Source organism: Prionailurus bengalensis, chromosome A3, assembly GCF_016509475.1.
Source record: "Prionailurus bengalensis isolate Pbe53 chromosome A3, Fcat_Pben_1.1_paternal_pri, whole genome shotgun sequence".
NCBI classification, from domain to species: domain Eukaryota; kingdom Metazoa; phylum Chordata; class Mammalia; order Carnivora; family Felidae; genus Prionailurus; species Prionailurus bengalensis.
Genome location: NC_057354.1, coordinates 101,781,489 through 101,794,183, shown reverse-complemented (window position 1 = coordinate 101,794,183; position 12,695 = coordinate 101,781,489). Strand labels below are relative to the sequence as shown.

Below are 12,695 nucleotides of genomic sequence, written 5' to 3'. Positions count from 1 at the left end.
TGATACAAGCACAAGGGCTGTTTACATTTCCCGGGAGCACAACTACCTTGACCGGTGCCTAATCCAGCCATCTGGAGTCCCTAGTCCCTTTGCCTCATTGGGTTCACCTGTAAAATTAGGAGTTTGATGATAGAATCTGTAAAGTCACTTTTAACTCTCAAGGTGTTTCTGCAAATCATTACAGGGGAATAGAGATCACCAAAAACAAACAAATAAAGGAAAGTTATAGGCTTTTGGGAAACCTCAATATATCCTCGTAAATGTTTTGTCTGAGTTATGGTGAAATGAAAATGGGCCCAAATTTCTCCAACTCCTTTTCTTGAAGGAGGGGAAGCTCCTACTATACAGGAAACTGTCATTTGTATGTCAAAAGGTGGGACTCGCAGGAGGGTTTCAGGGTTTCATCCCCAGAGGTTAGAAGTCTGAATGGCGATCTGGATCCCAGATAACAATTTGTCTGAGATGTTTTCATTAGTAAATGTACCAGGACAAACTTTTGGACATGAAGACAGGCCTGAGATTTTTGGAACATTTAACCATTAAATATTTTCTTATTCTATTCCTTGAAGAAGAAGAAGAAGAAGAAGAAGGGAAGAAATCTCATTGTCTTATTCAAGGCCAATGATGCTCATCTAGCTTCTGCCTCCCTGGAAGCCTTGGCTTCTTGATCCCACCTGCCCACAGAGGCACTGTTTAGAAAGCCAGATAATCAAGGAGTTCAAGTGCAGGCTTCAGAGTCAACCAGCTTGAGTTTGGATCTCTTCCCACCACTTGCCTGAATGGTTAAGGGCAAATACATAAAAATACATGGGGCGCCTGGGTGGCGCAGTCGGTTAAGCGTCCGACTTCAGCCAGGTCACGATCTCGCGGTCCGTGAGTTCGAGCCCCGCGTCAGGCTCTGGGCTGATGGCTCAGAGCCTGGAGCCTGCTTCCGATTCTGTGTCTCCCTCTCTCTCTGCCCCTCCCCCATTCATGCTCTGTCTCTCTCTGTCCCAAAAATAAATAAACGTTGAAAAAAAAAATTAAAAAAAAAATACATAACCTTTTCTAAGCCTTACTTTCGTCATCTGTACAATGGATGCCTCTCTTTTTTTTAAGTTTTATTTTATTTATTTGGAGAAACAGAGAAAGCTAGGGAGTGGCAGAGAGAGACAGAGAGAGAGAATCCTAAGCAGGTTCTGTGCTGTCAGCACAGAGCCGAAGAAGGGGCTTGATCCCATGGAACCCTGAGATCACGACCTGAGCCTAAATCAAGAGTCGGATGCTTAACTGACTGAGTCACCCAGGTACCCCAATGGGAACCTATTTTATAGAGCAGTAGTTTTAAATGAGAGAAAACATGGGCTTCCTGGGTGGCTCAGTCAGTTAGGTGCCCAGTTTCAGCTCAGGTCATGATTTCAGGGTTTGTGGGCTGGAGAGCCCAGCATCAAGCTCTGTGCTGACAGCTTGGAGCCTGCCTGAGATTCTGTGTATGTCTCTCTCTCTATCCCTCCCCCACTTGTGCTCTCTTTCTCTCAAAAATAAATAAATAAACATTAAAAAAGAATAATAAACAAGGAGCACCTGGGTCGCTCAGTCGTTTAAGCATCTGACTTCAGCTCAGGTCATGCATGACCTCATGGTTTGTGAGTTCCAGCCCCACGTCGGGCTCTGTGCTGACAGCTCAGAGCCTGGAGCCTGCTTCGGATTCTGTGTCTCCCTCTGTCTCTGCCCCTCCCCTGCTTGCACTCTGTCTCTCTCTCGCACAAAAATAAATAAACGTTAACTACATATATGTGTTAAAAAATTAGAAGTAAAAGAAACGAGAGAAAACAAGTCATGCCCCTGGTGCAGGGTCTAGGGAATAGCGAATGCTCACCAGATACCAGCAACTGTTACCCTACTGGATTTTCGTAGACCACATAAATCCTATGGGAGGAGATGCCTCCCCCTGACCCCCGAACCCTAGACCCCAGTCTGCCATCTGCTCTTTCCCCCATAGTCCTTTTATTTTTTATTTTTATTATGATTATTTTTAATAGGATTCACCATTCCTTGATGCCATATAGGCAAGCTGGGCTTTGGACTGGCGTGCTGAGAGGCAGAGTGGTAGAGAGCTTATGGAACGGAAGAAACCAGTGGCAACCAGGGGCCCCGGGTCTTTTGACCCAGAAATCCTCCCTTTTCATCCTTGGTTGGTGGGCAGGGGTGCAAAGTGCCAACACCAGGTCCAATGGGAGCTTCCTTTCTGGGACGAGGGCTGAACAGAGAGCTTTGAAAGCCCAGCTCTGCCAATGACTCGGGCAAGCGCTAGGTACACGGTGGGACTCAAGATGATCCCAGAAGTCATTAGAGAAGGTGCTCATCCCCTTCCTCCCCTTCTCCTTCCTTAAAAGAAAGTTTTCTCCCGTCACCTTCCTTATTCGAGTTTACCTGGGACTTCCCCCTGACCCAGACACCCCACCACCCCTGAGCCACCTGGGGGAGGGAGTCTCACCAAAGGCGTTTGGGGCCCCTTGCAGGTGCAGAGCGGGGACCTGGGCCGGCCTGGGGGCAGGTGCGGCTGAGGATTGGCAGACAGCTCCGCGAGCAGCCAGCAGCCGGAGCCCAAACTTGGCGCGCCCTGCGGGCAGAGCTGGGGTGGGGGTGGAGCAGGAGGGGAGGGGGGCGACATCAAAGGCGCGGGGACGCGCGGGGGAGGGGCGCCGGGGGCGCGGGGCCGAAGCTGATCCGCCAAAGCCCTGTCCTGCCCACCAGCATGTTTCGGCTTCTTTCAGAAGAGAAAATTCGTCCATTAAGGTCGCGATCGCTTTGGTTCCTTCCAAAGCTCGCCGCTCGGAGGAGGCCGCCGGGCTTCTGGGGACAACCGGGCCGGGCAGCCCGGCCTGATGGCTCAAAACCGTCCAAACGACCGAAGGAGTGTGAAGGGAGACAGATGCTGAGGCGGCGCGGCAGCTGTGACCACGGGGTTGCAGATCTCCGCGAAGACGCGGACAGCGGGACCCCGTGGCGGGGAGGCCGGGGCTCCGAGGGACCCGAAGTTCTGGGACTGGACAGAGAGGGGCGACATTTGCCCCTGGCGGGGTCTGCGGGTGCCAGGCAGGTTATGCGGAGAGGGCCGCGTGGCGCTGCCGCAGCTGACCTCCAGAAAATAGGTAACTGAGAAAAGTGAGGGTGGGGGTAAAAAAAAAATGGCTAAGAAGAAAAAAGATGAGAAAAAACTCAAAGGGAAAAAGGACAGTGGGAAAAGAGGGGTGGGATCAATGGGAACAGTCCGTTGCTGGGTCGACGCCGGTAAGTTCGCAAATAGAAAGTGGATGTGAAACAGTTATTCTCAAAGTGCTTCCCCTGGACCAACAGCAGCAGCATCGCCTGGGAACCCCTTAGAAATGCAAACCTACTGCTCAGAAACTTCCACCCAGCAATCTGTGTTTCAGAAGGTCCTCTTGGTGATTCTGATGCGGGCTCAAGTTCAAGAACCACTGGTACAAAGGAGGGGCACTGGCCTGGGGGCTGGGAACCTGGGCCCCTAGGTTTTCCCATCAGTAGAAGGGAGGGCTGGACTAGATCAGGGCTGCTGATGGATGGAGTCGGGCAGATCACACGGAGTGAGGTGGACCAGGTTGGGAACGTCGCACCCCAGAGGGCCTTAGCCCTGTGCCAGCCAGTTGTTGCCTGGCTTGAATCAGGGACAGGGTTGCCATATCATCTGGTTTTGCAAGAGGAGCTGGAAACCTGGACTTTCAAAATGTGAAATCTCGTGTGCGTGTGTGTGTCTGTGTGTGTGTGTGTGCGCGCGCGCGGGCGCGCGTAATGTTGGCAACTAATTATAAACATTTTAAAAACATTGTTGGGTCTTCACTGCAGGCCAAGCAAAACACATCTGCAGCCTGGATTTACCCTGTGGGCCGCAGCTTCTATCCTTCAGACTCCACGATCTCATCTTAACTCTGAGAGGGTCTGTGAGACGTAAAATGTGGCCACTGCCCTGAAATGGAAAAGTGGGACTTCCTGAACTTCTAAGAAAATATTGTTAGCAGAGAAAGCTTTTCCAACACGTCACAGTCACATAAAATTATGATTGTTCCTTGAATTGAACTCCCTCCTTGCTGTTCTCTGTCATCCTCGTGATCGGGGATCCTCATTGTCCTCATAATTTAGACCAAAAAATACAAGAAACATTAGGCCACCTGCTCAAAGTCATTTGCCAGAACGAGCCGGTGAAGTCCTCTCTCCCCAACCACAACTTCCTTGTGAAGACCCACTGTAACAAACACCTAGTGTTTATCAAATGTTTCTCCTACATGCCAGTGGTTGTTCTGGATGCCTTCCATGTAGTAACTCTTTTAATCCCACAACAACTCTATGAAACGGGTATGGTTATTGTGTCATATTTTATAGATGAGGAACTAGAGGCCCAGAGAGGTTAAGTGACTTGCCCAAGGTCATCCAGCTCGTACGCAGCACATGGCAGAGTAGGGATTTGAATCCAGGCGTCCTGGCTGGCTGCGGAGCTCACCACACTTTACTGCCTCCCCTGTTGTCAAGGATAAGCCTCATCTTGTCCTACACAGACAGGATCCCTAGGAATGTGGCAGTGCGGAAGGACATAAAGGGCCAGTGCACGAGTGCACGTGGAGCTGTGACCCAACCACGTCGGCCCCTGTGCAGCATGCCCACTAATGTAGCCAGTTGGGCTTAAGGTGTCACTGAGTTTGACAGCTTTAACAAAGGGGGTGTCACCCGGAGAAGATGAAAGAGCTATTTATTTGAGGATTAGAGCCTTAAGAAATGTCTGTAACTCTGCAGGCTGTGTTTCTGTATCTCATCCTCCTTGGTCCTGACAGAGCGCGCTCAGGGTTTTAGAGGGAAGAATGCGTCGTAATCTAGTTTAACGTTACTAAGGCTTTCTAAGCAGAGGAACTGTCTCCCTACCTTACAGCACGTGTTCTTAAAGGCTCCAGGTGCAAAGAGCACTGAAAAAGGAGTCAGGAGACCTGGGCCCTAGCTCCAACCTTATACATAACTGACTGTGAGGCTTGGGGAAACAATTTTACCTTTCTGGGTTCCAGATGCTTCCTTTCGTGTGTTGTCTACTCCGGTAGCTGCTCGCCACATGAAGCTACATTAAAAAATTCCGTTTCAGGGGCGCCCGGGTGGCTCAGTCGGTTAAGGGTCTGACTCTTGATTTCGGCTCGGGTCATGATCTCACAGTTTGTGGGTTCGAGCCCTGCATCGGGCTGTCAGTGCAGAGCCTGTTTGGGATTCTCTCTCCTCCTCCTCCTCCTCCTCTCTCTGTCCCTCCTCTGCTCGTGTGCTCTCTGTCTCTCTCAAAATAAACAAAGGCTTTTAAAAAAGATTTAAAAAATCCAGTTTCTGAGCTACATTTTTGGTGCTCAATAGGGTTGGGTGGTACAGATGTAAAATATCTCTGTTACGGCACAAAGTTCTATTGTGTGGTGCTATTTGTGATTGAATTAGATCATCCTAAAGCCCTTTGAACACACATATTCTGTATTTTGTCTATTTCTGCTACGTGAGCAGTCACTGCTCATACCTGCGAGACATGCCCTAGGGATGGCTAGTCTCTGCCAGTAAGAGAGAGTGAGCTAATCCATTCTCAGCTAGTAAATTCACCTGTGCCCAAGAGCGGCTACTAGAGAGGCATCCGATCAGAATTACTGGTGCAGCTTTTGACCACGAACATTCCTGCTCTGTGAAGCCTGCTGGCTCCCAAAGGGAGTGAACATTGGATCTAATTATTTGGGGTAAAAGTAAGAATATTTCCACTTCAGGAAGTCTTAACAATCTGCCCCTGGCCTGGTTTGGGGATGAAAACATTAGAAGGGCACCATCAGATAACAGTAAAAGCTAACATGTATCTAGCACTTAGCATATGCCAGGCATTGTCCTAAGCACTTAACACATCTTAACCTATTTAACCCTCATAGCGATTCTATGAGGTGAGTACTACTGTTGCCCCATTTTGCAGAGGGGGATCCTGAGGTGCAGAGACATTCAGCAGTGCCCACGTTCACATGGCTGCTAAGTGCTGGAGCTGGGATTAGAACTGCCAGATGAAACAGCACTGAAATTCACTTTTTACTGTATTTTTGTGGGCGGATCAGCAACCCTACCTGAGGTCCAAGTTCAGGCTTCCCGGCACCAGAGTCTGTTAACTCTTCTATTTGCCGCCTCTTCAAAGAGAAAGGTAATTGTGGGCACTCTGTTGTAAACCACAAGGAAGCACCTCTTTGGAATTGTGCAGCTGCCCTCCTCCATGTATCCCCAAGTCTTCGTGCTCAAATGCATGAACGTCAACCAGAGCCACGAGGAACCTTGGGAGCACACATTTTCTACACACCGACAGATGCCCAGTAACAGGATCAGGTTCTTCTTTCCTAAAGCATAAGCCCTGCTTCGCACCCGGACAAGTAGCCTGTATTATTCCCACAATTCCAGGACCCACCCCCCTCCCCCACCTGCCAGTGGAAGTCCTCTCATTACTTTAGCTTTAACACCAGACACAAAAGTCAGGTTGCCGCATGACAGTACCTGGGGCTTATATTTAAAAACGGTTTCGGAGCACCTGGGGGGCTCAGTCGGTTAAGCTTCCGACTCCTGATTTCGGCTCCGGTCATGATCTCATGGTTTGTGAGTTTGAGCCCTGCATCAGGCTGTGCACTGACAGTGTGGGGACTGCTTGGGATTCTCTCTCTCTCTGCCTCACCCCCATTCGTGCTCTCTCTTTCTTTTTTTTTCTCTCTCTCTCAAAATAAATAAATAAACTTTAAAAATAAAAATTAAAAAAATTAAAATAAAAACGGTGTCACAGCCAACTCTAGATCTGCTGGAATTGAATCCCCAAGGGTGGGTCTAGGGGGGCATGTGTGGTTTTAATAAGCTCCCCAGGTAGTTCTGTAGGGTGCCCAGGGGCTGCCTTCCCACTCTCAGGAACTTACCCTTCCTCTTAAGGGCCTAACCTTCACCACATTCCACACACCCCAGCTCCCAGTGTCTACTGCCTCCCGCATCCTTTCTAGTCTCTTCCACCACTGCCTATTTCCTCCATTCATCTCTTGTTTATTCTTCCTACCCAGAGCTGCATCTCCCCAGGCTTTCTTGCCTAGTGCTGTTTTGGATCCAATGTAGTCAAATTTATGAGCTCTCGCTATATCCATAGTCTCATGATTCATTCTTGTACAGCCTCCACTATCGTAGAGTCTTAGTAGTTGGATGTGTGGACGAGAACTCAAAGAACAAAATCCTCATTTGACAGAGGGAAAAAAGGCCTCAAGGGATGCCTGGGTGGCCCGGCTGGTTAAGCGTTCCAGTCCTGATTTCAGTTCAGGTCACGATCTCTCGGTTCTTGAGATCGAGTCCTGCATCAGGTTCTGCACTGAGGGTACAGAGCCTGCCTTGGGATTCTCTGCTCCTCTCTCTGCCCCTCCCCTGCTCACTTTCTATCTCCATCTCTCTCTCTCTCTCAAAATAAATAAGTAAACATTGAAAAAAAAAAAAGTAAGCTGGAAAAAAAAGGCTTCAAGACATGAAGTAACCCTCCCAAGATGCAGGGAGAGCTTGAAGGGAATTTGTCTGGAGAATCTGGTCTCTGGAGACCCAGGCATATGAACATAAGATGTCTCATATTTACAGGGACAAATGTCTTATATTTTCAAGCTAGATCTGATCTCAAACAAAAGATGTTTGGTACATTTTTACCCCTGCTGCAGGGATGGTTTTAACAATTGGAAGTCTATTGATGAGTGATCAGCCCACATCAACTGGCCATCACCTAAGAATTCTTGGAGTCTCTAAAACGTGAGATAAGCAGGCCTGTCGACCATTTAACTATGTGTACTTTGGAGAAACTTTGACTCCACTACCAACAATCTGCACTGACAGGTAAGCCTGACAGGTGGGCAGGGGGGTGGGGAAGCTGGGTGTTCTTTATAGCTTTCAGCTCAGAGACTGGACAAGCACCCTTATTTTTCTTTACAAAACTGCCCGGGGCGCCTGGGTGGCTCAGTCAGTTAAGCATCCAACTCTTGATTTCAGCTCAGGTCACCATCTCACGAGTTGTGAGATCAAGCCCCACGAGCTGACAGTGAGGAGCTTGAGATTCTCTCTCTCTGCCCCTCCCCTCCACCCCTCCGTGTGTGCATGACCACTCTCTCTATCTCAAAATAAATAAACACTTAAAAATAAGAAATTTGAAAAGTTTGAAAAAAAAAATGAAAACTACCCTGGAGCTGCCATCCATTTAGTAATTCAGTCTAATTTGCCAAGGACTTTTTTTTTTTAAGTGTTTATTTATTTTTGAGAGAGAAAGACAGCATGAGCAGGGATGGGGCAGAAAGAGAGGGTGAAGGAGGCTCCAGGCTCTGAGCTGTGGGGCTTGAACTGGTGAACCGTGAGATCGTGACCTGAACTGAAGCCAGACACTTAAACTACTGAGCCACCCAGGCACCCTTGCCAAGGACTTTTTGAATATCCACTGTGTCCCCAGCACTTGTCGGTGCCACAGTGTACGGGAAAAGAAATGCGTGCCATCTTATTGGACAGACAAGACAGTAGGAGATGAGGCAGTTAGTACAAGCTCCCTCCTGGGGTCCGAATCAGTGTGGAGCAAGTGTTACTACTAAGATACCTGCAAACGAACGCTTCAATGCATTCACAAAAAGTATGCGTTGAACACAGCTTTGAGCGCTGAAGAAACGGGTGGAAGCAGACAGGACGCGGCCCCTGCCCTTGGTGAGCCGCAGGCTGTTACGGGAAGTGAAAACGACCAGGGGCCTCTGACTACCAGGGACCCTCTGCTGCATCTGGAAGTGTTAAGCAAGACCTTCAGGCTTGGGGCGGGGAGGGATATTTGTGGTCTGCTTCATTCCAGCAGTGACTTGAAATGAAAAGGGGGCTCATTTTTCTGTACGTGATCATACACATGCGACCCCCATTATCATGCGTGTTAATGTATGTTACACATATATCACACATGGGCAAGCTACCTGACTTTCTCTGCTTCCGCTTCTTAATTGATGTTATCTACTTTCCTGGATTGTTGTGATGGTTTAATTAAGTGAGACATAGTAATTAAACTGCCCTTGATAAAGTGCCTGACTCCTGGACATGATATAACGAGGGTCCCCTAACCACCAGTCAATTCTACCCCTTAAAATAAAAATCAGCCCTACTGTTTATTTGGTTTGGAATTCCACAGAGCAAACACTAGAGGTTGATGTCATCGCCAAATCACCAAAGCGATGAGGTCGCATGGCGCTGTGGCAAAGCAAGGCAAAAGAAGGAGAAAGAGAAAGCAAAAAGAGCAGAGAAAAGGCAGAAAGAGAGAGAAACAGTGAGGGAACGGGGAGAGAAAATGTATAGACATAATAAGAGCCAGGTGGGAGAGAGATTTTATGTTCGCTTTGGACAAGCCATTCATAACCCACACAAAAGAAAGCAACGCTATAATAGATAATTATTTAGATAGTATCTACTTAATCAGTCCCAAATAGTGCTCAATTACTACAGAATTAGAAATCCTTAATTATTGGTGTGGAATTTCAAAAGAACAGCCTAGGAAGGATGCAGACGCTCCCGTTGGGTGCCCAGGTGGGACCCAGGCGTGCCAGGCTGCTGCCATCACTCACCTGGGAGAGGGGCTGGGCTGATGTTTTCAGAAAGCAGCTGGGACAATTATAGGTCTGCGGAGAACAGCTGGAGATCCAGGAGAAACAAGTGGAAGCTAAGCTGTGCCCGAAGCTATATTTGAATCGTTGTATTTTATCTGTGGCTTTTTTACTTGAAAAGAACAAGCACAGCCATGGTGCATGCTGAATGAATGAATGAATGAATGAGGTTGAGACATTTTTATTACTTTAATACAAGTTCTTTCTCTCATGCTGGTCCCATTGACAAAACAGGAAATTTACTTTATGTCTAGAAGAGGGAATACTGATTATAGTAAAGGAACACATTGCACTAGATTTTAAGTACTTTACATAATATTAAAAAAATTTTTTTAACATTCATTTATCTTTTTTTGAGAGACTGAGAGAGACAGAGCATGAGTGAAGGAGGCCCAGAGAGAGAGAGGGAGACACGAATCCGAAGCAGCTCCAGGCTCCGAGCTGTCAGCACAGAGCCCGATGTGGGACTCGAACCCACGACCACGAGATCATGACCTGAGCCGAAGTCGGACGCTCAACCAACTAAGCCACCCAGGCGCCCCGAGTACTTTACATAATAAATAAAATCCCCAATAACTACCCTGTAATGGAGGGACTACTGTTATTCTCATTTTAGAGATAAGGAGCCTGAAGAATAAAGGTCAAGTAACTGACTCAAGATCACACAGCTGAGTGGTGGGGCTGAGACTTGCACTGAGCAGTCTGGCTCCAGAGTTTGTGTTTCGAGCCACTAGGCCCACAACCTCTCGACCCAGTGCCTGAAGAGCAGCCTCAGACACCAGTGAAGTGAGGCTGGAAGGGACTGGCCAGGAGGGCAGAGTGTAGGGTCAGAGCATGTGGCCTTTTCCTGGAGAAGCTCCCATGAAGGAGGCACCCTCCGAGGCTGTCTGTCAGCCGAGTGTGGTGTAGGCCCGTGGGCCTCTCCCTCCGGTGACTTCCCAGCTCCTGCAGGGGTGTGATAACATATCACTTCTCTAGAGTCAGAAAATGATGTGCATCCCACCCAGTGAGCAGAATTCCTGCCCCTACTCCCCCAAAATAATTCCAGGAAAACTTCGCTCCAAGGCCAAGGGGTCCTGTAGATAGTTCAGATGTGTCAGAGATTTCTTTGTGGTCCCATCAAAGCTCTGCCAGTGAGTTACCTCTTGAATGAGGAGCCTTAACGAAAAATCAGAAGTTCACCTGGGACGGGAGGTTAAGGATCTGTTGCTAGAAGATGGCACTGTCTAGCCTGAGGGGGAAGCCGTCAAGGCTGACGAGGTGTGGGGGGCATTTCCTGGGGCCCTCTCCCCATCTTGCAGAAGCCTGCCCACCCTGAGTTAAGCTCTGCTCTGTTGTCTGATTTTCCATAAGTGTGTTTGTACAACTGTGTGTGTGTGTGCATGACTTTGCCCTGACAGCGTGGTGGACAAGTGGCTTTGGACTATGAGCCTGGAACACTGGGCGATGCTGACTCTGCCCCCATTAGCTGTGTGACTGGGGTCGGCCGGCTTCCTTCTCGGGGCTTCACTGAGCTGACTTATAAGGCAGAGGAGTTGGAGATGTTCTAACCTGGTCTGTACGGTCTCTCCCTTCGCAGTCCCTAAGGAGCAGCTCCTCCCAGACCCCAGGCCCGAGTCCTCCCTTCCTACCCCAGTGGCCACCCTGACGCAGCCACCCATGAGAACTCCTCAGCCTCCCTGTTGACATTTCAACACTTTTTCCCCCTCCTCCCCCTCCCCCTGCGCCTTGCTGTGGGGGCCAAAGCCACAAGCAAATAGGCATGTCCAAACCACGGTTCTCACCGCACCGCCAAGCAGGCTGTTCTCAGAGGTGAGCCCCCTCCTGACCCAGACTTCCAGCCCGGCTCGCTTATCTGCAGACGCTCTGTTCCTCCAGGCCCAGCACGAGACTCGGTTTCAACACAGCCCGGCAGATTCCAATCTTCCCAGCCCACCCCATCCTCGGGCGCTGCCTCCAGCACACGCTCACACATCTCGGAGACTTGGCTCTTTGTCTGCAGGGACGGAGGCACCCACACCTTCCCTCCCGAGTTTCCCTGGGTCCCCGGCAGGAGTGGTGACAGTAGCACAGGGCACCGGGCGGGGTGGGGGGGATTGCACAAGCCTCCTCTGGACGGGCAGTGAGAGCATCTATTTATTATTTTTCTGCTGATTTATTGGGCTGGCGGAGTCCTGCCTTCGGTGGGAAAGCCTCGGGAGTTTGAAATCCGAAAGATGGTGGCAGTGACATTAGTGGCAGCATGGCAGGACAGGAGAGCTTCGAGTCTTAAGAGACAACTCTACATCACACCTGACAGGGTGAACTCCAAGCGCTCAGCTCTTCCTCGGGACTCTACCCGTGGCCTTCACGGGAGGAGCCACTCTTTGGGGGATGTTAGAGAGGCCACCACAGGCAAGCTCTACAGATTCTCCCAGGGTCCTTCCCCTCTTTAAAAAAAAAAAAAAATTTATGTTTTATTTTTTATATTTGGGAGAAAGGGACAGAGAGACAGAAAGTGAGTAGGGGAGGGGCAGAGAGACTGAGACAGAATCTGAAGCAGGCTCCAGGCTGTCAGCACAGAGCCCGACGTGGGGCTGGAACTCATAAACTGTGAGATCATGACCTGAGCTGAAGTTGGACGCTCGACCGACTGAGCCGTCCCCCCTTCCCCTCTTCAGTAGGGGAAAGGTAGAAGTTAGTCCTATTTCCAAGCCACTGTTTGGAGTTTGCACTTTGCCAGTGGCTGACTTCCACTGACGTCCTGAGTTCAGTTAATTATGGGCTTTAATAGAAACCAAAATAAACTCAGAAGTAGCAAATGGACCAGTCAGGTCTCCCTGGACGTGTAACACCTTGATCCTCCTAGAAGATTCATACTCCGTAATTCCTACACCTTCTAAGCTGTTACCTAGACCTCCTTCAAGTCCGATCCAGCTTTCCAGTGCCCATGCAAGTCTCCCCTGACCATCCCAGGCCTCACGATCACACCCTTTCTGAGCAGCGACTGCACACAGAGGCACCCACATAATTTGGCCCTCAGTTGTG

At 49.3% G+C, this 12,695-nt stretch overlaps 1 non-coding gene across 1 annotated transcript; it reads right to left on the bottom strand.

Moving 5' to 3' along the window:
• Nucleotides 1-10,121: 10,121 nt before the first annotated feature.
• Nucleotides 10,122-10,205, bottom strand: TRNAR-UCG. The gene has a single exon. It is a non-coding gene; the product is annotated as a tRNA-Arg (tRNA).
• Between the last annotated feature and the right edge of the window lie 2,490 nt (nucleotides 10,206-12,695).